Here is a 15,626-nt window from a genome sequence, read left to right as displayed (position 1 = left end):
AGTCACAAGTTCAGGCTGAGCACAAAGGAGCATGGACCAGCTACAGAAATTCATTTAGGTCTGCTGAACACAGTCCCTTAAATCCTGGTTTACGGTCTGTGCAGCATTGCTTTGAGAGACTGCAGGTCTTCTGGCATCGGTCTTGATGAAGTTGTGCGGCAAGGCTTTGCGTCTGTTCCGAAAGCTGTGTGGCATAGCTGGTGGGGCTTTGCGTTGGTTCCAAAGGAGCTATCATTTGTGCAGTTAGGCTTTGTGGGGTTTTGTGTCAGTTATGATGGCCACTACAGCTGTGCATGGCAGAGCACCTTCAGGCCCACTTTCAAGGGTCCAGGACTGAGGCGGTACCACTTAGGAGAGCAGGACTCATAGATTGCAGAGTCCAGGTGCTGGGTTCAAGGTTACTGGAAGCCTGTTATGTCCCTGAGCCTTCTGATTTTTAGGCCAGCCAACTAGCCCTCGGAGTCACTTCGAAGTCCTGGATTCAACAGATGCAGCCCTTTCAGCAGCACAGCAGTCCTTCGTCCTGGCAGAGTATCCACAGGTCCAGAACTGTACTGAAGTGGTGGTGTCTGAGGTCCAGTATTTATACCTAGTTGTGCCTCTGAAGTCGGGAGAAGCTTCTTGAGGCATGCTTTTGAAGTGCACATGTGCTCTGCCTTCCTTGCACTGGCTCCAGACTAACTACAGGCAGAATGCAGCACATTGTGTGGAGGCAGGACACAGCCTATTCAAGTATGGTGGCGCTGTGCCCAGCTCCTCCCTACCATCCTGCCAGTGATGGTCCATCAATGCACCAAAGCTCCCTACTGTGTGTGGCCCTCTAGGTGGAATACACAAAGCCCAGCTGTCAACTACACCCAATCATGTGACCCAGAGAAAGGCTGCAGGCACTGAATAGCTAAGGCAGGCAAATGCCAACGTTCGAAAAGTACATGAAACACACAAAAGGTGATAGGAGGATTGATTACAATTTGTCTAACCACTGGCAATCGTTCAGGGTAGCAGCCCAACCCATCATTCTTTTGACCAATACGCCACCTCAGTTTGGACCCAGCCGTATGCAAATCAGTTTGACCCTGCTTCTCATAGGAACAGTCTAGCCCAAACAGTAACTTTCTAAAAGTGGGATTTTCAAAATTGTGATTTAAGATCCAACTTCACTATGAGTTAGGATTTTTCATTACAATTCCAAAGATACCAACCATGAACTGGTTACCTGTTCCCATTTGGAAAATACAGCTTATTAATTGTAATAAGGGAACTCCAATGATATACTATGAGAGAGGTAGGCCTTGCAATAGTGAAAAACTAATTTAAGAGTTTTTCACTACCAGGATATGTAAAACATATGTACTTGTCCTACTCTTTAAATACATTGCATCCTGCCCTCTGGACTATCCAGGGCCCACCCTAGGGGTGGCATATATATATATATATATATATACACACACACATACACATGTATGGAAAATGTCACTTACCCAGCGTACATCTGTTCGTGGAATGAGACGCTGCAGATTCACATGCTGTGCATTATCCTGCCATCTAGTGTTGGGCTCGGAGTGTTACAAGTTGTTTTTCTTCGAAGAAGTCTTTTCGAGTCACAAGACCGAGGGACTCCTCCCTTTCGGCTCCATTGCGCATGGGCGTCGACTTCATCTTAGATTGTTTTCCCCGCAGAGGGTGAGGTAGGAGTTGTGTATATACTAAAAGTGCCCATGCAATGGAGTGAGTATGTATGTACATAATGTGTATAAAAAATATTTACAAATTTATAAATGTACAAGTTTCATCTACTTATAACGGCTACAGGCTCCCGGGGAGGTGGGAGGGCGCATGTGAATCTGCAGCGTCTCATGCCACGAACAGATGTACACTGGGTAAGTGACATTTTCTGTTCGATGGCATGTGTAGCTGCAGATACACATGCTGTGCATAGACTAGTAAGCAGTTATCTCCCCAAAAGCGGTGGTTTAGCCTGTAGGAGTTGAAGCTGTTTGAAATAATGTTCGTAATACAGCCTGTCCTACTGTGGCTTGTTGTGTTGTTAACACATCTACACAGTAATGTTTTGTGAATGTATGAGGCGTAGACCATGTGGCTGCCTTAGAGATTTCTGTCATAGGTATATTTCCTAGAAAGGCCATTGTGGCGCCTTTCTTCCTAGTGGAGTGCGCCTTTGGCGTAATAGGCAGATCTCTTTTTGCTTTAATATAGCAGGTCTGAATACATTTCACTATCCATCTGGCAGTGCCTTGTTTGGATATTGGATTTCCTGCATGAGGTTTTTGAAAGGCTACAAACAATTGTTATGTCTTGTGAAATTGTTTTGTTCTATCAATGTAGTACATTAATGCTCTTTTGATGTCTAACATATGTGAGGCTCTTTCGGTTACTGAGTCTGGTTGTGGAAAAAAGACTGGGATTTCCACTGTTTGGTTTAGGTGGAACGGTGATATAACTTTTGGTAAGAACTTTGGATTTGTTCGGAGAACCACTTTATTTTTATATATTTGTATAAAGGGTTCTTGTATAGTGAATGCTTGAATTTCACTTACCCTTCTAAGAGATGTGATAGCTATTAGGAAGGCTACATTCCAGGTTAAGTATTGCATCTCACAAGAGTGCATGGGTTCAAATGGTGGACCCATGAGTCGTGTTAATACAATATTGAGGTTCCACGAGGGAAGCGCCGCCGCCACAGAGGATTCCCTGTCCCTGGGCCGCCGGTTCCCCTTTTCTGACCGCGGCTTTACCGCCGCGGTCAGAATGGCCCAGGAAGCACCACCAGCCTGTTGGCGGTGCTTCCGCGGTCGTCGGCCCTGGTGGTCGGTGACCGCCAGGGTCAGAATGACCCCCACAGTTGTGATGAGTGTGTCCCTCCCTGTTTGTTTAGGTAATACATTGTTGTCATGTTGTCTGTTTTGACAAGAATGTGTTTGTGGGCTATTAGCGGTTGAAATGCTTTCAATGCTAGAAACACTGCTAACAGCTCTAGATGGTTTATATGCAGTTGCCTTTGTTGAACGTCCCATTGTCCCTGTATACTGTGCTGGTTGAGGTGTGCTCCCTACCCTACCATGGAAGCATCTGTTGTGATCACGTATTGAGGCACTGGGTCTTGGAATGGCTGCCGTTGGTTTAAATGTATAGGATTCCACCATTGAAGCGAGGAGTGTGTTTGGCGGTCTATCAACACTAGATCTTGAAGTTGACTTGGGGCCATTGTGTTGCTAGGCATTGTTGTAAGGGACGCATGTGTAGTCTTGTGTTTGGGACAATGGCTATGCATGAAGACATCATGCCTAGGAGTTTAATTACAAACCCCACTTGATAGTGTTGGTTTGGGTGCATGTTTAGTATTACATTTTGGAAGGCTTGTACCCTTTGTGGACTTGGAGTGGCAATCCCTTTTTGTGTGTTGATTGTTGCTCCTAAGTACTGTTGTATTTGACACGGTTGTAAATGTGATTTTTGGTAGTTTATAGAGAACCCTAGTTTGTGAAGGTTTTCTATGACGTATTTTGTGTGTAGAAGACACTGTTGCTGAGTGCTGGTTTTTATTAACCAATCGTCTAAGTAAGGGAATACGTGCATGTGCTGTCTCCTGATGTGAGCAGCTACTACTGCAAGGCATTTTGTGAATACTCTTGGGGCTGTTGTTATGCCGAACGGTAACACTTTGAATTGGTAATGCACGCCTTGGATTACAAACCTCAAGTATTTCCTGTGGGAAGGATGTATGGATATGTGGAAATAAGCATCCTTGAGATCTAATGTTGACATGTAGTCCTGTTGTTTGAGCAAGGGAATCACGTCTTGAAGTGTCACCATGTGAAAGTGATCTGATTTGATGTAAAGATTTAATGTTCTGAGGTCTAATGTGGGTCTCAGTGTTTTGTCCTTTTTTGGAATTAGGAAATACAGGGAGTAAACACCTGTTCCTTTTTGATGGTTGGGTACTAGTTCTATTGCTTCTTTTTGTAACAATGCTTGGACTTCTAGTTGTAACAGATCTAAGTGTTGTTTGGACATGTTGTGTGCTCTTGGAGGCACATCTGGTGGCAAATGTAGGAATTCTATGCAATAACCATGTTGGATAATGGCTAGGACCCACGCGTCCGTAGTTATGTGTTCCCAGTTGTGGTAATAATCTGTGAGTCTCCCCCCCACTGGTGTTGTGTGGTGGGGGTTTGTGACGTTGAAGTCACTGTTTAGTTTGTGGGGTTTTTGGGCTCTGGAATTTCCCTCTTGTTTTAGGGAACTGTCCACCCCTATATTGTCCTCGAAAACCTCCTCTCTGATATTGGCCCTGATATGTGGGTCTGACTTGTGAGGTGGAAGGCTCTGTGGTCTGGGCCCGAAACCCCCCTCTAAAGTGCAGCTTCCTAAAAGTGCCTCTGCTCTGTGGGGAGTAGAGCGCGCCCATGGCTTTGGCCGTGTCAGAGTCTTTCTTCAGTTTGTCTATCGCTGTATCCACCTCCGGCCCAAATAGTTGTTGTTCATTGAATGGCATTTTTAGCACTGCTTGCTGAATTTCGGGCTTAAATCCAGAGGTTCGTAGCCATGCGTGTCTCCGAATAGTTACCGCCGTGTTTACTGTTCTGGCCGCCGTATCTGCTGAGTCCATGGCCGACCTTATTTGGTTGTTGGAGATACTTTGGCCCTCCTCGACAATCTGTTGGGCACGTTTCTGGAACTCTTTGGGAAGGTGTTGTATGAGATGTTGTATTTCATCCCAATGTGCCCTGTCGTATCTTGCTAGAAGAGCCTGAGAATTGGCAATTCGCCATTGATTGGCTGCCTGTTCTGCCACCCTTTTGCCTGCTGCATCGAATTTCCGACTTTCTTTGTCGGCGGTGGTGCGTCTCCAGAAGTTTGTGAGTTCGCCCTTTTTCGGGCCACTCCTACTACCACTGAATCTGGAGTTAACTGTTGTGTGATGTACACAGGGTCAGTAGGGGGAGGTTTATATTTCTTCTCCACCCTAGGCGTGATGGCTCTGCCTTTGACTGGGTCTTGAAACAACTGTTTAGCGTGTTTTAACATGCCTGGCAGCATTGGCAAGCTTTGGTATTGGCTGTGCGTAGATGACAGGGTGTTGAACAAGAAGTCATCTTCTATGGGCTCTGCATGCAATGCTACATTATGAAATGTAGCTGCCCTGGAAACCACTTGCATGTAAGCAGTACTGTCCTCAGGTGGTGATGGTCTAGCCGGGTAGCATTCAGGACTATTGTCAGAGACCGGTGCATCATACAAATCCCATGCATCCGGGTCATCTTGACTCATCCCTGTGTGCGTTGGTGACTGCATCATTGGGGGTGTTGCTACCGGAGACAGATGTGGCGAATGTATTGGTGATTGTTGTGGCGAAAATTGAGGTGGAGCTTTCTCTTTTGCCACTTTTGCCTTTGGCTGCATTTCCACCTCTTGGAATGCGAGCTTCCGCTTCATTTTGATTGGAGGAAGAGTTCTGATTTTCCCCGTGTCTTTTTGGATATGGAGCCTTCTTTGGGTATGGTCAGGCTCTCCCATGCCCAGCTCTTGTTCAAATCTGTGGCCTTGTACTTGTGTGGAAAGGCCTTGTTCCTCTGTATAGGAGCTTTGTTTAGGCTCCGAGGAAGAATGTTTCGGTACCGACATTTTTTCGACAGTCTTTTTCGGCTCCGAGGAAACCTTTTTGACTTTCGGTGTGCCGAACTCTCGGTGCCAAATCTGTTTGGAGCCGGTATCTCGGTGCCGAGTCTGTTCGGAGCCGGTATCTCGACCGGAGTCAGATGTCGTTGGCTGCTGGGAGGCCTTTTTCGGTGCCGATGTTTGGTCACTGTGTTTTCGGGTAAAGCCTTGGCCTGTTGGCGGTGGCGTCCCCTGGGCCTTCATGATCTTCGAATGAGTTTTTGCCGGGGCTGGTTTACTCATGGTTTGCTGCGTCTTCGGCTGCTCACTCTCGGACTCGTCCGAGTCCGAATCTCGAATGGAGAATGTCTCCTCTTCTTCGACGTCGGTGTGTCCGGCCGATGTCGACGCCATCTGGAGTCTTCGAGCTCTACGATCCCGCAGTGTCTTCTTGGATCGAAATGCCCGACAGGCCTCGCAAGTATCCTCTTTGTGTTCAGGGGACAAACACAGATTACAGACCAAGTGTTGGTCTGTATAAGGATACTTTGCGTGGCAGTTGGGGCAGAAGCGGAAGGGGGTCCGGTCCATGAGCGTTGAAGATGGACGCGGTCGGGCCGACCAGGCCCCGCCGAGGCTTGGAAGCTCCGAAGGGCTGCCGGAACTCTTCTTTCTTCGGTGTCGATGTGCTAACACTAACACGGTACCGAGCGCAAACAATACCGTCGAATTTTCCGATGAATAACTATCTTTTCCGAACCGAAACACGGAGCGTAGAGGAACACGTCCGAACCCGATGGCGGAAAGAAAACAATCTAAGATGGAGTCGAAGCCCATGCGCAATGGAGCCGAAAGGGAGGAGTCCCTCGGTCTCGTGACTCGAAAAGACTTCTTCGAAGAAAAACAACTTGTAACACTCGGAGCCCAACACTAGATGGCAGGATAATGCACAGCATGTGTATCTGCAGCTACACATGCCATCAAACATATATATATATATATATATATATATATATATATATATATATGGAAAATGTCACTTACCCAGTGTACATCTGTTCGTGGCATTAGTCGCTGCAGATTCACATGCTGTGCACATCCCGCCATCTGGTGTTGGGCTCGGAGTGTTACAAGTTGTTTTTCTTCGAAGAAGTCTTTTCGAGTCAAGAGACCGAGGGACTCCTCCCATTTCGGCTCCATTGCGCATGGGCGTCGACTCCATCTTAGATTGTTTTCCCCCGCAGAGGGTGAGGTAGGAGTTGTGTATGCTAGTAATAGTGCCCATGCAATGGAGTGAAAACGTATGTACATAATGTAGTTTAAAGTAATATATTTACAAATTTACAAATGTTCAAGATCAACTTCTAAACGGCTACAGGCTCCCGGGGAGGCGGGTGGGCGCATGTGAATCTGCAGCGACTAATGCCACAACCAGATGTACACTGGGTAAGTGACATTTTCCGTTCGATGGCATGTGTAGCTGCAGATACACATGCTGTGCATAGACTAGTAAGCAGTTATCTCCCCAAAAGCGGTGGTTCAGCCTGTAGGAGTTGAAGTTGTTTGAAACAATGTTCGTAGTACTGCTTGGCCTACTATGGCTTGTTGTGCTGTTAGCACATCTACACAGTAGTGTTTGGTAAATGTATGAGGCGTAGACCATGTAGCTGCCTTACATATTTCGGTCATTGGAATGTTTCCTAGAAAGCCATGGTAGCACCTTTCTTTCTAGTTGAGTGTGCCTTTGGTGTAATAGGCAGTTCTCTTTTTGCTTTAAGATAACAGGTTTGAATGCACTTAACTATCCATCTAGCAATGCCTTGTTTAGAAATTGGATTTCCTGTATGAGGTTTTTGGAAAGCAATAAATAATTGTTTTGTTTTTCGAACTAGTTTTGTTCTGTCAATGTAGTACATTAACGCTCTTTTGATGTCTAATGTATGTAGTGCTCTTTCAGCTACAGAGTCTGGCTGTGGGAAGAACACTGGTAATTCTACTGTTTGATTTAAGTGGAACGGTGAGATTACTTTTGATAAAAATTTAGGATTTGTCCGTAGAACTACTTTATGCTTGTGTATTTGAATAAATGGTTCTTGTATGGTAAATGCTTGAATCTCACTTACTCTTCTTAAAGATGTGATGACAATTAAAAATGCAACTTTCCATGTTAAGTATTGCATTTCACAAGAGTGCATGGGCTCAAAAGGTGGACCCATGAGTCGTGTTAAGACAATGTTGAGGTTCCATGAAGGCACTGGTGGTGTTCTTGGTGGTATAATTCTCTTTAGACCTTCCATAAATGCTTTTATGACTGGTATCCTAAATAGAGAAGTTGAGTGCGTAATTTGCAGGTAAGCTGAAATTGCTGTAAGATGTATCTTAATGGAAGAATAAGCTAGCTTTGACTTTTGCAGATGTAGTAAGTATCCTACGATGTCTTTGGCAGATGCGTGTAAGGGTTGAATTCGATTATTATGGCAGTAATAAACAAATCTTTTCCACTTATTTGCAAAGCAATGTCTAGTGGTAGGTTTCCTAGCTTGTTTTATGACCTCCATACATTCATGTGTAAGGTCTAAGGGGGTGATTCTAACCCTGACGGGCGGCGGAGGCCGCCCGCCAGAGTTCCCCCCTCCAGAACACCGCTCCGGTGATTCTGGGTTTTCCACTGGGCTGGCGGGCGACCGCCAAAAGGCCGCCCGCCAGCCCAGTGGAAAACACCCTTCCCACGAGGACGCCGGCTCCGAATGGAGCTGGCAGAGTGGGAAGGTGCGACGGGTGCAGTTGCACCCGTCGCGAATTTCAGTGTCTGCTGAGCAGACACTGAAATTCTTTGTGGGGCCCTCTTACAGGGGCCCCTGCAGTGCCCATGCCATTGGCATGGGCACTGCAGGGGCCCCCAGGTGCCCCACGACACCCCATACCGCCATCCTGTTCCTGGCGGGAGAACCGCCAGGAACAGGATGGCGGTATGGGGTGTCAGAATCCCCATGGCGGCGCAGCGAGCTGCGCCGCCATGGAGGATTCATTTGGGCAGCGGAAAACCGGCGGGAGACTGCCAGTTTTCCACTTCTGACCGCGGCCAAACCGCCGCGGTCAGAATGCCCTGCGGGGCACCGCCAGCCTGTTGGCGGTGCTCCCGCCAACCCTGGCCCCGGCGGTCCATGACCGCCGGGGTCAGAATGACCCCCTAAGTGTCCGAACTCTAGGACTTCAGGAGCCAGATTGCTAGATTCAGCGATGCTGGATTTGGGTGTCTGATCTGTTGTTTGTGTTGCGTTAACAGATCTGGTATGTTTGGTAGTTTGACATGAGGCACTACTGAGAGGTCTAGTAGTGTTGTGTACCAAGGTTGTCTTGCCCATGTTGGCGCTATTAGTATGAGTTTGAGTTTGTTTTGACTCAACTTGTTTACTAGATATGGAAGGAGTGGGAGAGGGGGAAAAGCGTAAGCAAATATCCCTGACCAACTCATTCATAACGCATTGCCCTGAGACTGATCTTGTGGGTACCTGGATGCGAAGTTTTGGCATTTTGCGTTTTCCTTTGTTGCAAATAGATCTATTTGTGGTGTTCCCCAACTCTGGAAGTAAGTATTCAGTATTTGGGGGTGAATCTCCCATTCGTGGATCTGTTGGTGATCCAGAGAGAGATTGTCTGCTAACTGATTCTGAATTCCTGGAATAAATTGTGCTATTAGGCGAATGTGGTTGTGAATAGCCCAATGCCATATTTTCTGTGCCAGGAGACACAACTGTGTTGAGTGTGTCCCTCCCTGTTTGTTTAGGTAATACATCGTTGTCATGTTGTCTGTTTTGACAAGAATGTGTTTGTGGCTTATTATGGGTTGAAATGCTTTCAACGCTAGAAATACTGCCAATAGTTCTAAGTGATTTATGTGATACTGCTTTTGGTGAGTGTCCCATTGTCCTTGGATGCTGTATTTATTGAGGTGTGCTCCCCACCCTATCATGGAGGCATTTGTCGTTATTACATATTGTGGCACTGGGTCTTGGAAAGGCCGCCCTTGGTTTAAATTTATACTGTTCCACCATTGAAGCGAGGTGTATGTTTGGCGGTCTACCAACACCAGATCTAGAAGTTGACCCTGTGCCTGTGACCACTGTGATGCTAGGCACTGTTGTAAGGGCCGCATGTGCAACCTTGCGTTTGGGACAATGGCTATGCATGAGGACATCATGCCTAGGAGTTTCCTCACCATTTTGACTTGTATTTTTTGTTTTGGATACATGGCCTGTATTACATTGTGAAATGCCTGAACCCTTTGTGGACTTGGAGTGGCAATCCCTTTTGCTGTGTTGATTGTCGCCCCTAAGTATTGCTGTGTTTGACACGGCAGAAGGTGTGACTTTGTGTAGTTGATTGAGAAACCTAGTTTGTGGAGGGTTTCTATGACATACTTAGTGTGTTGTGAACACCTTTCTAGCGTGTTGGTTTTGATTAACCAATCGTCTAGGTACGGGAACACATGTATTTGCTGCCTTCTGATATGTGCAGCTACGACTGCCAGGCACTTTGTAAAAACTCTTGGCGCAGTTGTTATTCCGAATGGCAACACCTTGAATTGGTACTGTATCCCTTGGAATACAAACCTTAAGTACTTTCTGTGTGAAGGATGTATCGGTATATGGAAATATGCATCCTTTAGGTCTAGTGTTGTCATGTAGTCTTGTTGTTTGAGTAGTGGGATTACGTCTTGTAATGTCACCATGTGAAAGTGATCTGATTTGATGTAGGTATTTAATGTTCGGAGATCTAATATAGGTCTCAGACTCTTGTCTTTTTGGGGTATGAGAAAGTACAGAGAGTAAACTCCTGTTCCTTTCTGGTGTTTTGGTACTAATTCTATTGCTTCTTTTAGTAGCAATGCCTGAACTTCTAGTCCTAGAAGATCTATATGTTGTTTTGACATATTGTGTGTTTTCGGTGGGACGTTTGGAGGGAATTTGAGAAATTCTATGCAATAACCATGCTGGATAATTGCCAGTACCCAAGTGTCTGTTGTTATCTCCTCCCAATGTTTGTAAAATTGGCTTAGTCTCCCCCCACAGGTGTTATGTGTTGGGGATGTGTTACTTGGAAGTCACTGCTTGTTTTGAGGGGTTTTGGGGCTTTGGAACTTCCCTCTATTTTTTTGGAATTGTCCCCCTCTATATTGCCCCCGAAAACGTCCCCGCTGATATTGGCTTTGATAAGTGGGCCTTGCTTGTGAGGTTGTGGCCTCTGTAGGTTGACCTCGAAACCCTCCCCTAAATTGTGTTTTGCGAAATGTGCCTCTGCTTTGTGGGGAGTAGAGTGCGCCCATGGCTTTAGCGGTATCAGTATCTTTTTTTAGTTTTTCAATAGCAGTGTCGACTTCCGGCCCAAACAACTGCTGTTCATTAAAGGGCATATTCAGCACGGCTTGTTGTATTTCCGGCTCGAATCCTGACGTACGCAACCATGCGTGTCTCCTTATCGTTATTGCAGTATTTACTGTCCTTGCAGCCGTATCTGCTGCGTCCATTGATGACCGTATCTGATTATTGGAGATACTTTGTCCTTCTTCTACCACTTGTTGTGCCCTTTTCTGGAACTCTTTGGGTAAGTGTTCTATGAAATGCTGCATTTCGTCCCAATGAGCTCTATCGTATCTTGCCAAAAGTGCTTGTGAATTGGCAATACGCCATTGGTTTGCTGCTTGTGCTGCAACTCTTTTACCCGCAGCATCGAATTTGCGACTCTCCTTGTCTGGAGGTGGTGCATCTCCCGAGGTATGAGAGTTTGCTCTCTTGCGAGCTGCCCCAACAACCACAGAATCTGGTATTAATTGCTGCGTAATATAAACAGGGTCTGTTGGTGGTGACTTGTACTTCTTTTCCACCCTTGGAGTTATGGCTCTGCCTTTTACAGGATCCTGAAATATTTGTTTGGAATGTTTTAGCATTCCCGGGAGCATAGGTAAGCTTTGGTATTGGCTATGAGTGGAGGAGAGTGTATTAAACAAAAAGTCATCCTCAATTGGTTCTGAATGCAAGGTGACGTTATGAAACGCAGCTGCCCTTGAGACCACCTGCGTGTAGGATGTACTGTCTTCAGGTGCCGACGGCCTCGCAGGGTAACAGCCTGGGCTGTTATCTGATTCAGGAGCATCATAAAAGGTCCCATGCATCGGGATCATCTTGACTCATTGCAGTATGAGTCGGGGATTGCATCAGTGGTGGAGTGGCTACCGGTGATGTGTGCATTGATGGTGGTGGAGTTGTTTGTCTTGCCACCTTTGCCTGTGGCGGCTTGTCCTTTTCTTGAAAGGCAAGTCTTCTTTTCATCTTAATTGGGGGAAGAGTGCTTATCTTCCCTGTGTCTCTTTGAATGTGGAGCCTTCTTTGAGTGTAGTTGATTCAAGTTCCTCTCCGAACTTATGTCCTTGCATCTGGGAGGACAATCCCTGTTCCTCTGTGTAGGAACCTGTTTTCGGTTCCGAGGCTGGATGTTTCAGAATCGAAATCTTTTCGGTCGCCTTTTTGGGCTCCGAGAAAACCTTCTTTATTTTCGGCGTCGTGGTGTCTCGGTGCCGAACCATTTCGGTGCCACTGTCTCGGTGCCGAATCTGCTCGGAGCCGCTTCTTGGGCCCGAGATTGTTGTGTGGCGGTATCTCGACCGGAGTCGGATGACTTCGCCACATGCATGCCCTTTTTCGGTGCCGATGATCGGTCACCTATTTTTCGGGTTAAGCCATGGCCTGTTTGCGGTGGCGTCCCCATGGCTTTTGTTGTCTTCTCGTGAGTTTTATGTTTCGACGTCTTACTCACGGTTTTCGGCGTTTCATTGGGATCGAGCTCGTCCGAGTCCGATTCCTGGATGCAGAAGGTTTCTTCTTCCTCCTCGAAACGCCCTTGTCCTGTCGGCGCCGACGCCATCTGCAGTCTTCTCGCTCTTCAGTCTCTTAATGTGTTCCTCGACCGAAACGCTCGATAGGCTTCACAGGTATCCTCCTTGTGCTCTGGAGACAGACACAAGTTACAGACCAGATGCTGATCTGTATATGGATACTTGTTATGACATTTTGGGCAGAAGCGGAATGGGGTCCGTTCCATCAGCCTTGAAGAGACACGTGGCCGGGCCGACCAGGCCCTGATGGGGGATCGAAAAAACCCTGAAGGGCCACCGGAGCTCTTCAAAAGTCGGTGTCGATCTGTTGTAACTAACCCGATACCGAACGCAAACAATACCGACGATTTTTCCGAGATTCTAACTAACTTTCCGACCCGAAACACGGAGCGAAAAGGAACACGTCCGAACCCGATGGCGGAAAAAGAACAATCTAAGATGGAGTCGACGCCCATGCGCAATGGAGCCGAAATGGGAGGAGTCCCTCGGTCTCGTGACTCGAAAAGACTTCTTCGAAGAAAAACAACTTGTAACACTCCGAGCCCAACACCAGATGGCGGGATGTGCACAGCATGTGTATCTGCAGCTACACATGCCATCGAACATATATATATATATATATATATATATATACACAAACACTAAAAAGGAAGGTTTGACCCTGGCAAAAGATTTAATTTGCCAGGTCAAGATGGCAGCTTAAAACTGCACACATGGGAAACAATGGCAGTCTTGAGACAGGCTTGCAAGGCTACTTAAGTGGTTGGCACAATCTGTGCCGCAGGCCTACTAGTAGTATTTAATATTCAGGCACTGGGCACATGTAGGTATCATTTTACTAGAGACTTAAAGGTAAATTAAATATGCCAATTGGGTATGAGCCAATTCTACCATGTTTAAAGGAGAGAGCACAAGCACTTTAGCACTGGTTAGCAGTGGTGCGACGAGCCTAAGGCCAACAAAAAGTAATTCAGTACAGAAATAGGAGGGAAGGTAAAGAGTTTGGGGATGACCCTGCAGAATGGGCCAAGTCCAACAACAAGCATCTACCCAACCAGAAGCTGTTCCATGGCTAATCTCTCACATGCGGAATCAGAAACAATGATGTCTTGCCATGCGTAGATACAGCAAATCCAGACGAATACACCACCCACATTAAAATACTACAGTACGAACTGTAGCTCCAATCCACATAGTTCATGAAGGATATATTGCCATGTACACTAAAAGACATATTTACCAACATACATCTGTCATTATGTGTCAAGCAAAACTAATCAGAGCTTGCCCTAAAAAACAATCTTTATTCAATGTTTCCTTGTAGTCATAAAAAAAAAATTAAGCAGCATTTGTGAAATTAAAAATCAATTAAATTTCAAAGAAAGAATGCTTGCTTTACTTCTCTGACTACATAACATATTGTTTAAGATAGCCTAGTCGCGTTCACCTTGAAAACAATCAAATGATAGGTATGGTGCAGTCCTGTTGAGGACATTCTTATTCCCTAGATTTACTCCTCTGCCCTATTGAATCACAGATGCAAGTACAGAAGAGGCAGAGGGTGTGGCTAGCAAGATGCGCGAAAGGAAGTTTCAAGCAAAGCTTCAGCAACCCATGTTTAACGACAGAGACTCCTAAGCAAACCCTTGCTAATGATACCTGCAGTGTAGTTACTGCTGTGTTGAGTATTCCAAGAGGATCACCTGAAGTGATGCGCGAGGCACCTGGGCCCTGATAAATAGAGGATCCGGACATACTGGGGCCTTTCTCTAAAGTGAAGCAAAAGGGCATGAAGGTGAGGGCTGCTGCATCCCCTGGATGGGACATGGTGGCATAATAAAGAACAGGACCTGATGGACGTCTGGCATGTCTCATCAGAGAGCTTGGGCCTGAGATAGAGTGCCATGAGGTTAGGGGTTGCAGTCTTTGATTATGAGGCAAATAGTGATTGGTCTTCACTAAATAGTAGGTCATTTGATTTGCAAAGTAGTTCTCCACCTAACTCTTCTACACCACCTTCGAAGGTAAAGTTTGGAAGTCCGTTTGAGAGTGTACAAGCATCTACTAGTGATGTTGGTGCAAGGGGACTCAAGGGGGGGGGGTGTGGGGGGGTAAAACAATATTTCTGGAAGAACTGTTGCACATCTGGCAAAATTAAAAGATTTTGTAGTAAGCAAGGGGTAACCTTTGCGTTATTATGTAAGTTTAATTGCAGTACTGTGTAATGTAATTCCATGTGTCAATTGTGAAATTGTATGTATGCCTTACATTGCCTTTGTTGTTATGTGCATTATTCTGAAGCCATATACTTTTTGAGGCTTGTTGTTTTATTTGTTTTTTTTTTAATTGTTTTTTTATGTTATAAAGGGGGAAAGGGTGTAGTGTTGGCTTACTAGGTTATGGAGTCATACAATGTGACATAGATATAGTTCCACTAGAGAACAACTTGGTGATAGCTGGTGGCAGACCCTATGTGGTGATGACCATGTTGTTTGCTCTTCCCCTTTGAGTACCAAATAACCACAAATTAACTTACCAAGCAGTGTCCTCTTCACTAAAGTTTGGTGACAAGTTGAGGACCAACTTCCCCACCTACTGTTGTTGATCTCAGCGTCCAGTCTATCACTGGAGCAAAAGGAAAGATGGAATACCTTGAAGGTGTCTGCGGTGGTAGGGGGGTTGTTCAACCCCATTTATGTAAAGTTAAAGCCAGTAGGTAAAGAGGGAGAGCAAGTTTTTGAAAGCCCGAGCCCTGGAAATCATTGTTTGAGCGCAAGCTGTACTGTAAGGGTGAGCAGTGCTGACTACGAGGGACGCGAAACACATCACTGTGTACGGGGTGTTTATGCAAGCTCCACATGTCACAGCAGGATAGTGACGTGCTACGCTCGACATTGGTGGCCATCTTAGGAGGATCCCGCATTCAAAATGTGAAGCCACTATATTTACTACAGGTGCTTGTCACACCATCAAGAACTGTGGTGCCTTTGTGGACATGCATTTTCTCGCAGCTCCTCATAAATCAGACTTGCGCAATCCCTGGGAAGTCTTAAGATTGCGAGTTGGACTTGATGACACTGTTAACAGTGATGCGCACACCACGCATATCCCTCAA

General features: G+C 46.1%; 1 protein-coding gene across 2 annotated transcripts in view; it reads right to left on the bottom strand.

Annotated features, from left to right (window-relative positions):
• The window catches only part of HTATIP2 (HIV-1 Tat interactive protein 2), a 133,364-nt gene that overhangs the window by 30,273 nt on the left and 87,465 nt on the right, over window positions 1–15,626 (bottom strand). The window lies entirely within an intron of this gene.

Source organism: Pleurodeles waltl, chromosome 3_1 (assembly GCF_031143425.1).
Source record: "Pleurodeles waltl isolate 20211129_DDA chromosome 3_1, aPleWal1.hap1.20221129, whole genome shotgun sequence".
In the NCBI taxonomy this organism is placed as follows: Eukaryota; Metazoa; Chordata; class Amphibia; order Caudata; family Salamandridae; genus Pleurodeles; species Pleurodeles waltl.
The sequence above is the reverse complement of the archived record's forward strand: the minus strand, read 5'-3'. Positions and strand labels throughout refer to the sequence as shown.